The sequence below is a fragment of the Cervus elaphus genome, chromosome X, assembly GCF_910594005.1.
Source record: "Cervus elaphus chromosome X, mCerEla1.1, whole genome shotgun sequence".
Classification (NCBI taxonomy): domain Eukaryota; kingdom Metazoa; phylum Chordata; class Mammalia; order Artiodactyla; family Cervidae; genus Cervus; species Cervus elaphus.
In genome coordinates this window covers 105332373-105348851 of record NC_057848.1, presented here as the reverse complement: position 1 = coordinate 105348851, position 16479 = coordinate 105332373, and the positions used below count along the sequence as shown (strand labels likewise).

The window sequence follows — 16479 nt, the reverse complement described above, 5'->3', positions numbered from 1 at the left end:
TTATCCTTCAGTTCAATTCAGTTGCTCAGTCATGTCCGACTCTCTGGGACCCCATGGACTGCAGCATGCCGGGCCTCCCTGTCCATCACCAACTCCCGGAGCCTACTCAAATTCATGTCCATCACGTCAGTGATGCCATCCAATTAGCTCATTCTCTGTCATCTTCTTCTCCTCCCGCCTTCAATCTTTCCTGGCATCAGGGTCTTTTCCAGTGAGTCAGTTCTTCCCATCACGTGGCCAAAGTATTGGCTACAGCATCAGTCCTTCCAATGAATATTCAGGACTGATTTCCTTTAGAATTCACTGGTTGGATCTCCTTGCAGTCCAAGGGACTCTCAAGAGTCTTTGCCAACACCACAGTTCAAAAGCATCAATTCTTTGGCTCTCAGTTTTCTTTATAGTCCAACTTTCACATTCATATGTGACTACTGGGAAAACCATAGCTTTGACTAGATGGACCTTAGCAAGTTTAAAATAGGTTGGAACTTTCCAAAGGAACTCTACTGAAAAAAAGGAAAATCAAAATGAAAATAAAGAAAATGCAAAAACATGAAACAGACAGTTTAAAAAGTAGGAATCTGAACCCACAGCTATGATATTGATGTTTGAGTCCACGACGTATTCAGATAATCAGTTTTCAAATATTCTCCAATTTCTTCTGTCTCAGGATTTTCCTTTCATCCCCAGGCAAGGAGTTGACATAAGTAAGCTTCTACTAGCAGTCTGGAGGAAGTAAGCATTACAGCTGGGGAATTACTCAAACAGAGTTGGCTTTTATATTTTGTTACCCAGGCATTAAAACTTCTTTGGGGATTTAGCTTATCCTGGGGCTCTGTAATCAGTAAAGATATACTGCCTGAATATTTAATAAAAATAACCTTTCTAATCCAAGAATTATATGATTCCAGTCATTTTCTCTAGGTGAAAATTAACTTTGGCTCTGTTACAGTTTTGTGTTTAGACAAAGCTTATATTTCTCCCCAGTGTTGAAAGAGAAAGTTTTTGAATTTCTAAGACCCATCTATGAGAAGTGTAGTTTTACCAGGCTAATGTAATAATTGTCCAAGTTTATGGTAGCTGTACAACTACAATTTAGCCTTCTCTCTGTACATGCACAAGTGAATAAAAGTCACATTGCCTGAGCAACAATGTAATGTTTCTCAAAGTTTGGGATTTTGAAGGGTTTTCTATGGTTCCTTTAGAAATTTCCTTTAGAAATTCTGAGTTTGCATATAGCAGGCATTCAGTAGTCTTATTCTTTGCCCCTCTTTTCTTTTTTGTTTAGTTGAGAACTCTTGTCTCTGACATCAGCTTCTGCCAAAATCGGATTCTACCATTCTTGTCTGGGTGATTGGGTGAGGGAAGATGAGGCAATAAAGTAAATGTGTGGATATATAACTTTTGGGTTCAATTATTTATTTCAGGAGGTACTCAAATTTTTATTTGGCTCATCTAGTCCATGTATATCTATCTATCTATCTGTCTGTCTATCTTCATTATCATCATCACCTATCTACTCTCCTTGCATCAGTCCTTAGCCTCCATTGATCTGTAACCTGGTCAAGCTTCAGTGAACAAGTAAGTAAGAGTTCCCAGAGATAATCTGAGAATATAAGGTCCCAATTCATATACCATAGCCTTTATTGTTGCTGCAATAAAACTGCCTATGAATGAGGATGACTTATATACTGTTTTGCCTTCTAAGTGTGCCCCAGGTAGGGCAAGTGATCCATAGCATCCTCAGGTAGTCCTCAGGCTAGTATCTTCTATTAAATGAAGATAGTATAACTGTGCCTCTTTTTTGCTTATATTCAAACAAAAAGCCATTCCTGACCCATTTCTTTCATTTGAAGTCCTACATTATTTTGTTTGTACTTTCCTTGATAATTTTCACTGATTGTTTCATGTCATACTCATCTCTGTGGTTATTCAATTTAAACTTCACTGTTCTTCCTACTGGGCAGTCCCACTAGACTCAAAGGGCAAAAACCAAGCATTCTTTATTTTTCATCTTAGAAAAATAAGAGCAAATAAGAAAAGAGATTTACAGCTTCAATAAAGAGGAACCAGACAGAAGTTGTGTGTGAACTTGATTTAAGACTTCTAGGTGTTCCCTGAGTTTCTCTCAGGTAAACATCTGAGAGAAAGTATCACTTCATTCCTCTTTGAATGTATCAGCTGTGCTCAGGATACAGGTTTCTTCAGGCCCTCTAAATGTAGCACAGCAGTTTTAACTTTAACAGTGGTTTCTAAACTAAGTGCTAATTTTGCAATGTAAAATTATTGGGCTTTCTAGGGCTCAAAGGTCTTTTTTTTCTTGGTCTTACCCCCTTTGTTTTGCAACAAATAACAACATATCTGATTCTGGCAGTATGGTCACCATTCTTCATAACCTGTAAGGGAGAAACTGCTTAAGTCTTCTTTGTTGGTCTCTTTTTAAAAAAATCATCTCATATGAGATGCTCATCCAGCTTGATCATATGGCTTTAGAGTTCTAGGACCAACAATTCATCTGTCCATATCTTAGCTGAGGACCAGAATCTACTCTTCAGAATTTTTAAGAGGCTTTGATTTCTGTTAAAATGACAAATTTATCAGACTGTGTCATCTCAGTTAGATGGTAGGGGTCTGGGAGGGTTTTGCTAAAACTCATAGGGAAAGAGAAAAAGAGAGGAAGGTAATAGAAATCTGAGATCTGATGACACTGAAGTTAAAATTAAATATAGGGAAAACAGCACAGATGTGGGAAGCTGGGGGTGAAGAGAGAAAGGATCTGACTCTTTGCAATTTTGCTCCAGTTCCAGCTAACATTTATACAATCCGACATCAAGTCTTGGTCTTTTTCCACTCAATTCCTTTTCTTTCCTACTGCTGCTTCTTCTATCCTGACTCTCATTACCTCAGATGTAGATGACTTATAATAATCTCCTAGCTTTCACATGTACCTTGTATTTGAACCATGCTGAACTGTTTGTAATTCCTGGAGATGTCTTTCATGCCTCCTTTCAGGCTCTTTCTTTTCAACATCATCTTACACACCACTGCCAGACTAGCCATTTTTTTAAATCGAAATACAGTTGATTTACAATGTTATGTCAATTTCAGGAGTATAGCACAGTGATTGTTATATATATACATATACATATATACATATGTATATATATGAATAGAATATATATTTATTTTCAGATTCTTTTCCATTATAGTTATTATAGAGAATATAACTCCCTGTGCTATACAGTAGGTCCTTATTGTTTATCTATTTGTATATAGTAGTGGGTATCTGTTAATCCCAAACTCCTAATTTATTCCTCCCCTCCTTTCCCCTTTGAAAACCATAAGTTTGTTTTCTACATCTGGGAGTCTATTTCTGTTTTGTAAATAAGTTCACTTGTATAATTTTTTAAAGATTCCACATATAAGTGATAACATATGATATTTGTCTTTCTCTGTCTGACTTCACTTAGTATGATAATCTCTATGTCCATCCATGTTGCTGAAAATGGCATTATTTCAATATTTTTATGACTGAGTAATATTCCATTGTGTGTCTCTGTGTGCGTGTACATGCATACTCCAGATTTTCTTTATCCATCATCTGTTGATGGACATTTAGGCTGCTTCTGTGATTCTTGGTTACTGTAAATAGTGCTGCTATGACATTGGGGTGCATATATGTTTTTCAAATTAGTGTTTTTTCTGGATGTATGTTGAGGATTGGGATTTCTGGGTCATACATATGATAACTCTATTTTTAGTTTTTTAAGGAACCTTCATACTGTTCTCCATAGTGGCTGTATCAATTTAAATTCCTATCAACAGTGTTGGAGTGTTCCCTTTTCTCTACATCCTCTCCAGCATTTATTGTTTGTAGATTTTTTGACAATGGCCATTCTGACTGGTGCAAGGTGATACTTCCTTGTAGTTTTGATTTTCATTTCTGTAATAATGCATGATGTTGAGTATCTTTTCATGTGCCTGTTGGTGATCTGTATTAAACTAGTCATTTTAGACCTTGTTGTTTGATTTCTCGAGTCTGTAAATAACTATAATCAAGACCCCACCCTAAATTCCAGGCAATTCCATCCACAATCTAGCACTAGCCTCCTATCCAGTGAAACTTCTGTTTCACAGAGAAAGGTAATAATGGCAGAAGCCAAAGAAAGAATCTGGAGAAAGAATAAAACCACCAGTAAGTACTAAGGAGAGCTTAGGGCTCTTAGAAAGAGAGCCTTGAAACAATCTGTGGCATATTTTTGGATATGCAGTTATCTCAAGCTAAGATATGCTGTAGAACTAAAATGACAGCTTAATTATTGAAACAGTGACTCTTCGGAAAATTAGGTTCAAGGACAAGGTTACCTTGATGTGCCAGTTTAAAATTCTTATCTTGACAGGCATATCAATTTTGTATATTATAGTGAGTCACCAAAATAGGTCAATAACTTTCTAAAGTTTAGCTTCTTTTTAGGTTATCCAGTCATCATTTACAAGTATTCCACCCAACATTTTCCCTGTTGGGCCCACCTCCATCTGTACGCCACTTGGATAATCTCTTGAGAAATGAAACATTTATTTTGACTTTGTTATTTATCCAATCTGAACAAATCACAAACATTATTTGTTATTTATCCAATCTGAACAAATCACAAACAAGATATTATAAGTAATATCTTGGGGGGATAGTCAGGTATACTTAATATTTCTAACAATTCTAATCAAAGGAGATTAGTTGGCCAGGGCCAGGGCCAACTTTGATCAGCTGGGTGAGAAGTGAGAGTTTGTTTACTTTATGACATTTGGAACTAAAATCGTCTTAGGAGATGAACTTAACTCTGGGATTTGTTTCCCGGAAGAGTGTGAGAATATTTTTGAAGATATACAAAGAAGAGCATCTATGTTAATCTAAATTTGGGGACTTCACATTACTGATAGCATTTTGTTGGAGTAAACAAATTGCAAATCATTTTAATTGTGAAGAAGAGCTCACTTATTTGGGTTATTAAGGATCCAAGGAATCAAAATAGTCTGCATTAGGGGATAGATATGCTTTCTATAAGGACTAAGGAGATAGGTGTAAATGTATAATGAGTCTATTTTGTTTTCCAAAACATAGGAAGTTAGGACTTGCCAGCAAGATGGCAGAGTAGGATGGAAGCTCACCCTTTCTCACAAAAACACCAAAACAACAACTAACTGCTGAACGACCATCGACAAAAAAGATTTCCTATATCCAAGACAAAGAAGCCACAATAAGACAGTAGGAGAGGGGTGATCATGATAAAATAAAATTCTACACCTTCTAGGTGGGTGACTCATAAACAGGAAAATATTGATACCACAAAAGTTCTCCCATAAGAGTGAAAGTCTTGATCTCTATGTCAGGCTTTGCAGACTTGGGGCCTGGCAATAGGAGGAGGAGCCCCCAGAGATTCTGAATTTGAAGGCCAGCAGGGTTTGATTGCAGGAATTCCACAGGACTGGAGAAACAGAAACTCCATTCTTGGAGGGCACCCACAAGGTCCAGCCTGCACCAAGACTCAGGGAAAAAAGCAGTGACCTCATAAGAGACTGGGAAAGACCTATCTGCTAGTACTGGAGGGTCTTCTTTGGAGGTAGGGAGTGGCTGTGGCTTACTGCAGGGAAAATGACACTGGCAGCAGCAGCTCTGGTGAGCACTCATTGGCATGAGCCCTCCTGGAGGCCTCCATTCTCCCACAAGAACTAGCCCGACCCAATAGCCAGTAGGCTTTAGTGCTGGGATATTTCAGGCTAAACAACCAATAGAACAGGAACACAGCCCCACCCATCAGCAGACAGGCCACTTAAAGTCTTCCTGAGCACAGCTCTGCTCAACAGAGGGACAAGACCCAGCTGCACTCCTCACTAGGCAGAAACCAGGTTCTCTCACAGGAAGCCTACACAAGCCTCTTACCAGCCTCATCCAGCAGAGGACAGACAGAAGAAGCAATAAGAAATGTAACCCTGCATCTTGCAGAAAAGAAACTGCTATCACAGAAAGTTAGATGAGATGGCAGAGGAGTATGTCCTAGAGAGAAGAGCAAGAATAAACCTCAGAAGAAAAACTAAATGAAGTGAAGATAGGCAATCTACTGGAAAAGGAATTCAGAGTAATGATAGTGAAGATGATCCAAGTTCTCAAAAAAATAATGGAGGCACAGACTGAGAAGATACAAGAAATATTTAACAAAGACTTGCAAGAACTAAAGGCTTCCCTGGTGACTCAGACAGTAAAGAATCAACCTGCAAATGTGGGAGACCCAGGTTCAATCTCTGGATCGGGAACATACCCTGGAGAAGGGAATGGCTGGCTACCCACTCCAGTATTCTTGCCTGGGGAATTCAATGAACATAGAAGCCCGGCAGGCTACAGTCCATGGGGTCACAGAGAGTCAGACACAAGTGAGCAACTAACACTTTCACTTTTCCAGAAGCGCTAAAGAACAAACAAACAGAAATGAACAATATAATAACTGAAATGAAAAAATATACTAGAAGGAATCAATAGCAGAATAGCTGAAGCATAAGAATAGAGAAGTGAATTGGAAGACAGACTGGTGGAAATCACTGCCATGGAATAGAATAAAGAAAAAAGAAGGAAAAGATTTGAGGAAAGAATGAAAGATCTCTGGTACAATGTCAAATGCACCAACATTTACATTATAGAGGTCCCAGAGGAGAATATATAGAGAAAAGACCTGAGAAAATAGTGAAAGAGATAATTGTTTATATATAGACTGCTATATAAAATTCTCATGGTAATCATAAACCAAAAATCTACAATAGATACACAAACAAAAAAGAAAAAGGAATGCAAACACTACACTAAAGTTAGTCTTCAAATCACAAGAGAACAAAAGAGGAAGGGAAGAAAAAAGACCTACAAAAAGAAATCCAAAAGAATTAAGAAAATGGCAATAGGAACATACATATAGACAATTTCCTTAAATGTAAATGGATTAAATGCTCCAACCAAAAGACATAGACTGGCTGAATGAATTAAAAAAAAAATAAGACTCATATATATCCTGTCTAATGTAGATCCACTTCAGATCTAGTGGCACATACAGACTGAAAGTGAGGAGATGAAATAAGGTATTGCAATCAAATGGATATCAAAAGAGCACTGAAGTAGCAATACTCATATCAGACAAAATAAATTTTAAAATAAAGACTATTACAAGAGAAAAGGAAGGACACTATATAAAGATTAAGGGGACTGATCCAAGAGGAAGATATAACAATTGTAAATATGTATGAACTCAACAAAGCATCATACCAATATATAAGGCAAATATTAACATCCATGAAAGGAGAAATATACAGTGACACAATACTACTGGGGGACTTTAATACACAACTTTTGGCAATGGACATATCATCCAGACAGAAGATCAATAAAAAACAGGCTTTAAATGACACATTAGACCAGATACACTTAACTGATATTTATAGAGCATTCCTTCCGAAAGCAACAGAATACACAGTCTTCCCAAGTGGGCTTGGAACATTCTCCAGGATTGACATGCTGGGCACAAGGTGAGCCTTGGAAAATGCAAGAAAATTGAAATCATATCAAGGATGTTTTCTGACAATAATGCCAAGAGATTAGAAATAAACTACAAGAAAAGAACTGTAAAAAACACTTAGAAGCTAAACAATAGGTTAAAAAACAATGAATGGGTCACTGAAGAAATCAAACAGATGATAAAAAATACAGAAAATGAAAACTAAAACATGGTGTTCCAAAACCTATGGGATGCAGCAAAAGCACTTCTAAGAGGAAAGTTTATAGCAATACAACCTTCCACAGAAAACAAGGAAAAATCTCATAAACAACTCAATCTTACACCTAAAAAAAAGAAAGAACAAACAAACTCAAAGTTAATAGAAGGAAAGAAATCATAAAGATCAAAGCAGAAATAGAAGTGAAGTACACAATAGAAAAGATCAATGAAACTAAAAGCTGGTTCTTTGAAAAGATAAACAAAATTGATAAACCATTATCCAGCCTCAACAAGTAAAAAAAGATAAGGCTCAAATCAATAAAATTAGAAATGAAAAAGGATAAGTTACAACATAAAATGCCACAAAAATACAGTAGATCACAAGAGACTACTACAAGCAACTATATGCCAATAAAATGGACAACCTGGAAGAAAGGGATAAATTCTTAGGAAGCGACAATCTCCAAAGAATGAACCAGGAAGAAATAGATATTATAAATAGATCAATCACAAGGCCTAAAATTGAAAATGTGATTAAAATCTCCCAACAAATAAACGTCCAGGACCAGATGACTCCACAGGTGAATTTTACCTAATTTTTAGAGTTAACACCTATCCTTCTGAAACTCCTTCAAAAAATTGCAGAGAAAAGAATACTCCCAAACTCATTCTATGAGGTGACCATCACCCTGATACCAAAACCAGTAAAGATACCACAAAAAAGAGAAAATTTCAGGCCAATATTACTGAAGAACATAGAAGCAAACCTCCTCAACAAACTACAAGCAAATCAAATCCAATGATATTTTAAAAGGATCACACACCATGATCAAAAGGAACTTGAGGACTTGGGAATCAATCAGTGTGATACACCACATCAACAAGTTGAAGAATGAAAATAATATGGCCTTCTGGCTCAAGATGGTGGAGCAGAAGAGCATGTTCTCATTTCCTCCTTTAAGAGCACGAAAATCACAACTAGCTGTTGAACAACCATAGACAAGAGGTTACTAGAACCCACCCCCCCCCCAAAAAAAATATGCTTCACATCCAAAAACAGGAAGCCACAGCAAGATGGTAGGAAGGGCACAATCATATTAAAATCAAATCCTATACCTGCCATGTGGGTGACACATAAACTGGAGAACAACAATACCAGGAAGTTCTCTCACTGTTGTGAAGGTTCTGAGCCCTACATCAGGCTTCCCAGCCTGGGAATCTGACAAAGGGACTGGGAATTCCCAGGGAATCTGACTTTGAAGGCCAGCAGGATTTACTTACAGGACTTCCACAGAACTGGGGGAAATAAAGGCTCCATTCTTTGAGGGCACAAACAAAATCTTGTGCATACCAAGACCCAGGGGAAAGGAGCAGTGACCCCACAGGAAACTGACCCATACCTAACTACTAGTCTTGAAGGGTCACCTGTGGAAGCGTGAGTCAGCAGGGGAAAATGTGATTAAAATCTCCCAACAAATAAACATCCAGGACCAGATGACTCAGGGACAGGGGCACTGACAGCAGCAGTCTTAAAAGATGCCCCTTGGTGTAAGTTCTCTTGGAGGTTGCCATTAACCCTACCGTAGAGCCTGTAGATCCCATGGCTGGGCCACCTCAGGCCAAACAACTAACAGGGAGGGAGCACAATCCCACCTATCAACAGCTAATTGGATTAAAGCTTTACTGAACAAGGCCCTGCCTACCAGAGAAAGACCCAGTTTTCCCCACCATCAGTCCCTCTCCTCAGGAAGCTTATACAAGCCTCTTAGCCTCATCCACCAGAGGACAGATAGAAGCAAGAAGAACTACAATCCCACAGCCTGGCTGGAACAAAAACCACATTACAGAAAGTTAATCAGGATGAAAAAGCAGAGAGTTATGTCCCAGATGAAGGGACAAGATAAAACCCAGAAACAACTAAAAGAAGTGGAGATAGACAACCTCCCACCAAAAGAATTCAGAATAATGATAGTGAAAATGATCCAGAATCTTGGGAAACAATGGAGAAGATGCAAGAAATGTTTACCAAAGGCCTAGAAGAACTAAAGAAAAAATAGAACAGACAAACAATACACTAGAAGGAATCAGTAACAGAACAACTGAGGCAGAAGAATAGACAAGTGACCTGGGGGAAAGAATGATGGAAAACACTGCTTCAGAACAGAATATAGAAAAAAGGATGAAAAAAGATGAATATGGCCTAAGAGTCCTCTGGGACAATATTAAACACACCAACATTTACATTATAGGGGTCCCAGAAGGAAAAGAGAGAGAGAAAAGACTCGAGAAAATATTTGAAGAGATAATAGCTGAAAACTTCCCTAACATGGGAAAAGACATAGTCAACCAAGTCCAGGAAGCACAGAGTCTCAGGCAGGTTAAGCCCAAAGAGGAACACACCAAGACACATAATAATCAAGCTGAAAAAATTAAAGACAAAGATAAAATATTAAAAGCAACAAGGGAAAAATGACAAATAATGTGCAAGGGAATACCCATAAGGCTGTCTGCTGATTTCTCAAAAGAAACTCTACAAGCCAGAAGGGAATGGCAAGATATATTTACAATGATGAAAGGGAGATGACTGCAAACAAGAATACTCTACCCTGTAAGACTCTTATTCAGATTTTTTTTCATTTATTTTTATTAGTTGGAGGCTAATTACTTTACAATATTGTAGTGGTTTTTGCCATACATTGACATGAATCAGCCATGGATTTACATGTGTTCCCCATCCTGATCCTCCCTCCTGCCTTCCTCCCCATCCCATCCCTCTGGGTCTTCCCAGTGCACCAGCCCTGAGCATTTGTCTCATGCATCCAACCAGGGCTGGTGATCTGTTTCACCCTTGATAGTATACTTGTTTCAATGCTATTTTCTCAGAACATCCCACCCTCGCCTTCTCCCACAGAGTCCCAAAGTCTGTTCTGTACATCTGTGTCTCTTTTTGTTTTGCATATAAGGTTATCATTACCATCTTTTTAAATTCCATATATATGTGTTAGTGTACTGTATTGGTGTTTATCTTTCTGGCTTACTTCACTCTGTATAATGGGCTCCAGTTTCATCCATCTCATTAAAAACTGGAAATAGAACTGCCATATGACCCAGCAATCCCACTCCTGGGCATACACACTGAGGAAACCAGATCTGAAAGAGACACGTGCACCCCAATGTTCATCACAACACTGTTTATAATTGCCAGGACATGGAAGCAACCTAGATGCCCATCAGCAGACGAATGGATAAGGAAGCTATGGTACATATACACAATGGAATATTACTCAGCCATTAGAAAGAATTCATTTGAATCAGTTCTCATTCAGATTTGATGTAGAAATCAAAGCTTTCCAGACAAGCAAAGGAGAATTTAGCACCATCAGATTAGCTTTACAACAAATGCTAAAGGAACTTCTCTAGGCAGGAAACATAAGAGAAGGAAAAGACTTACAGAAAATAAACCCAGAACAATTAAGAAAATGGTAATAGGATCATACGTATCAATAATTACCTTAACTGTAAATGAATTAAATGCACCAACCAAAAGACACAGACCAGCTAGGTAGATGAAAACATGTGCATGCACACTTCCACTTACCACATCACTCTATTTAACCACCCAAATTGTATGCAATTATTTTGCATTGTTAGATTAATCATGTTTCCATTGCAATTGTAATTATCTTTTATCTTTTGTCTGGCTATTGATTGTGAAAACTGATAAACATCTTTTACTATTGTGATTATGTAACTAGTATTCATTTTAATGCCGTTGTATCATGATTGGTCAACAGAAAACAATAGAATTTTATATCACCAAAGACTGGTGGGCTGCAGTCCATGGGGTTGCAAAGAACTGGATATGACTGAGCAACTGAACAACAAAAACAATATCACCAAAACTATCCTTTAATAGAAAAACCTGTAATCACTCAAAAAAATCTAGATGCATAACAGAATTATCTTGGAATTTTTTGAAAAATACAAATGCTTAGGTATTTTTTTTAACAAAAATAAATTCCATCCATCTTTTATTCATTTCAGTCTTCCCTATGGCAACAGCATTTATATTCCCACCACATGCAAAATATATTTATTTCCTGTGAGGCCCTTCAAATTCTTTTTTTCCCTTTATTTTTATTAGTTGGAGGCTAATTACTTTATAATATTGTAGTGGTTTTTGCATTACATTGACATGAATCAGCCATGGATTTACATGTGTTCCGCATCCTGAACCCCCCCTCCTATCTCCCTCCCCACCCCATCCTTCTGGGTCATCCCAGTGCACCAGCTCTGAGCACTTGTCTCATGCATCCAACCTTGACTAGCGATCTGTTTCACACTTGATAATATACATGTTTCAATGCTATTCTATCAGATCATCCCACCCTCACCTTCTCCCATAGAGTCCAAAAGTCTGTTGTATACATCTGTGTCTCTTTTTCTCTCTTGCATATAGGGTTATCGTTACCATCTTTCTAAATTCCATATATATGCATTAGTGTACTGTATTAGTATTTATATTTCTGGCTTACTTCACTTTGTATAATGGGCTCCAGTTTCATCCATCTCATTAGAACTTATTCAAATGTATTCTTTTTAATGGCCGAGTAATATCCCATTGTGTATATGTACCAGAGCTTCCTTATCCATTCGTCTGCTGATGGGCATCTAGGTTGCTTCCATGTCCTGGCTATTATAAACAGTGCTGTGATGAACATTGGGGTACACATGTCTTTTTCACTTCTGGTTTCCTTGGTGTGTATGCCCACGAGTGGGATTGCTGGGTCATATGGCAATTCTATTTCCAATTTTTTAAGGAATCTCCACACTGTTCTCCATAGTGGCTGTACTAGTTTGCATTCCCACCAACAGTGTAAGAGGGTTCCCTTTTCTCCACACCCTCTCCAGCACTTGTTATTGTAGACTTTTTGAGAGCAGTCATTCTGACCGGGGTAAGATGGTACCTCATTGTGGTTTTGATTTGCATTTCTCTGATAATGAGTGATGTTGAGCATCTTTTCATGTGTTTGTTAGCCATCTGTATGTCTTCTTTGGAGAAATGTCTGTTTAGATCTTTGGCCCGTTTTTTGATTGGGTCATTTAGTTTTCTGGAATTGAGCTGGTATTTTTGTTTCTTCAAAGCTCCATATGTTTTTCTAATGAGCAGCCATGTTTTAAAACAACTAGGTTATATGATGCTCTTTTACTTCTATAAAGTTTGCTTCATTTTTTCTATTTCATATTCAGCCTTCCCATTTTATCTTGTTTATGTTTTCCAATTTCTCCATCTTTTTTTTTTGATGTTCTTTCTCAAGTTTTCATCAAGTTTAGTAGATAAGCTTTTGTATATATATATTATACACAAAAGCTTTTCTACTAAGCTACATACTACATATATGTGTGTGTGTGTGTGTGTGTATATATATATACATACATATATATGTGTATGTATATATATATATATATGATCCCCCTTCATAGATCACTGCCTTGTTGTGGTGAAGGGGCTTGCATAACTCAATGAAGCTACGAGCCACACCATGCAGGGATACCCAAGATGCACAGGTGATAGTGGAGAGTTCTGACAAGATGTGATCCACTGGAGGAGGGAATGGCAAACCATTACCACAGTATATTTGCTGTGAGAACTCCAAAAGCATGGAGTCACAAAGAGTCAGACACAACTTGATGACTGAACAGCAACAATAATATACATATTTTAGAAACATGAATTTTTGCTTAACTAAAAGATTTATGACATTTTGATTCTATTTATTTGACTTAATATGAATAGAATGCTAGTTTTCTCATGAAACATATACATTACCATATGTAAAATAGATGACCATTGTGAGTTTGATGCATGAAGTAGGGCACCCAAAGCCAGTGCTCTGGGACAACATAGAGGGATAGGGTGGGGAGCAGGGTAGGAGGGGGATTCAGGATGGGGGTGACGCATTTATACCTATGGCTGATTCATGTTGATATATGGCAAAAACCATCACAATATTGTAAAGTAATCATCTTCTAGTTAAAATAATTAACTAATTTAAAATAGATAGGCAACAGGCAGCAAAGTTTTTCTGTATAGTATAGGGAATCATAGTCGATATCTTGCAATAACCTATGATGGAAAATAATCTGAAATATAATATATGTATATATGTATAAGTGAATCACCTTGCAGTGCACCTGAAATATTGTACGCCAACTACACTTTGGGGATCCCCTTATAGCTCAGTTTCTTCAATAAAGTATATAAAGAAAAATATGATCTTCTTAATAGATGTAAGAAAAGCTTTTGATAAAATTCACCAATGATTTATGATAAAACTCTTCAGCAAGTGGGCGTAGAGAGAACATACTTCAACATAAAACAGCAAGCGTTATTCTCAATGGTGAAAAACTTAAAGAATTTCCTCTATGATCAGGAACAAGACATGGATGTCCACCCTTGCCACTTTTATTCTTTTTTTATAGTTTTGGAAGTCCTAGGCATGACAATGAGAGAAGAAAAAGAAAAAAAAGAATCCAAATTGGAAAAAAAGAAAAACTGTCACTGTTTGCAGGTTACATGATATTATACATAGAAAATACTAAAGAGGCCACCAGTAAACTACTAGAGCTAATCAATGAATTTGGTAAAGTTCTGGATACAAAATTCATACACAGAAATCCCTTGAATTCCTATATACTAACTAACAACAAAATATCAGAAAGAGAAATTAAGGAAACTCTCCCATTTACTACTGCAGCAAAAAGAATAAAATACCTAGGAATCAACCTACTTAAGGAACCAAAATACCTGTACTAGAAAACTATGAGGTATTGATGAAAGAAATAAAAGATGACACAAACAGATGGATAGATATACCATGCTCTTAGATTGAAAAAGTCAACATGGTGAAAATTGCTGTAGTACTCAAAGCAATCTACAGATTCAATGCACTCTCTGTCAAATTACCAATCACACTTTACAGAGAACTAGAACAAAATCTTAAAATTTGTCTGAAGACTCAAAAGACCCTGAATAGGAAAGGGGTCTTAAGAAAGAGAAATGGAACTGGAGGAGTCGGGTTCCCTGAATTCAGACACACTGAGTGGTTACAGAGAAAATTTAAAAACCACCTTGTATGGAATAGAAGGACTTGATGATGGATGAAGCCAAATAACTCTGTCTTCCTTGATGGACCCATCACCCCTGTATTTCACTTTGAGATTAATTTTAGTTTTATTCTATGTCATATTTTATTTATAGCAAGTTCTTTGTTTTATCGATAAAGATTTTTTCATTATGCAAAACATACCTTTTTTAAAAAAGGAGAAAAACTCAGCTTAATTTTCTACTGAGACAAGGTCAATATGGATATAATGGGGAAAACATAAAGGCTTTTGAGCCAGGATAGATCTGAGTTTGAATCATGGTTTCTCCACTTACTATTTGAACTTGGGCAAGTTACTTAACCTCACTGATACTCAGTTTTCTCATCTGTAAAGTGAAGATAGTAGAGGGGAGAAAGCCAAAGAATAAAACAACTCAAAAAGGCAATTTTAAGAAATAATATGGTCATTTATTTAAAATATTTCCAAAAGACCAAAGAGAATGAAGTTCATAAAATAACAATTTCATTTGGTACTTAGGAGGCCTTGGAGACCTTGGAGAAAATATTTTCAATACAGTGTTGAGTTTAGAACCAAAATAAAGGTTTTAATCAGACTTATTGATCTCCACTTTGGTAGTCATCATCAATAAAAACAGAAAAACAATGAAACAAAGTATATTATTTTTCTATTTTGGTTTAACAAATTATCACAAACTTGAAACAACACCCACTTATTTCCTCATAGTTTCTATGGATCAGGAGCTCAGATACAAGTAAGCTGGGTCCTCTGCCTAGGGTCTCATAGGGCTACAATCAAGTTGTCAGCCAGAAATGAGATCTCATCTGAGGCTAAGGGTTCTCTTCTAAGATCACTGGTTATTGGTAGAATTCATTCCTTGTTATTGAGGTCCTGTTTTCTTACTTTCTTATTGGCCAGGAACCACTCTCAGTTCTTGAAGGGCATTCTTAGACTCTTGACCCATGCCCCACTTCTCTCACAACATGGATGTTTGTTTTCTTCCAGTCCATCGGAAAAGAAATCTCTTTAAATCTTTCTGACTTCTTTCTCTAACTTCCCAACTTCTCCCCTGATATAGGTCTCACCTAATCAAGTAGTCCAACCCAGGATAATATCCAGTTTGGTTAACTGAAAACCAGTGGATTGTACTCTAACACAGGAATAAATATCTTATTCACAGGTCCTACATACATTAAAGAGGAAGAGATTATATCAAGTTTGTACACCAAAGGGTAATAATCCTGAGATCTATCTTTGAATTCTGCTTACCAAAGAAAAAATGTCTAGGGGGGACTTTCTAGGGAGAAAAATGTGGTTCAAAGCTAAGCTAGATAAATCTGAAAAGAGTGACAGCTATGGAAGTATAGACTCATCTATAGAAACGTGATGAAGATTGGTTAAAGTTCTTCAGGTGGATGTTCATTTCATGTAAAACATATTTGTTTTTCTGGTAAGGTGGGAGTGAATCACTGTAGTCTGCATATAAGTGCTCCAACAGAATGGCATTGTCAGAAATCTTTGCTTCGCGTCCAGATGAGGTCTCCTGGGTAAATTATAGTAAAATCTGGGAATTCAGATGAAAGTTTTAAGATGAAGTAAGGATTTT

The 16479-nt window shown here is 37.1% G+C and overlaps 1 protein-coding gene across 3 annotated transcripts in view; it reads right to left on the bottom strand.

Annotated features, from left to right (window-relative positions):
* The window catches only part of CYSLTR1 (cysteinyl leukotriene receptor 1), a 65666-nt gene that overhangs the window by 6737 nt on the left and 42450 nt on the right, over nt 1-16479 (bottom strand). Inside the window, exon 2 of one of the 3 annotated variants that reach the window (XM_043897547.1) lies at nt 7465-7566. The exons of the other annotated variants lie outside the window; for them this stretch is intronic. The gene's annotated coding sequence lies outside the window, so the exon portion shown is untranslated. The remainder of the gene's footprint in view (nt 1-7464; nt 7567-16479) is intronic. 3 annotated transcript variants of the gene reach the window in all.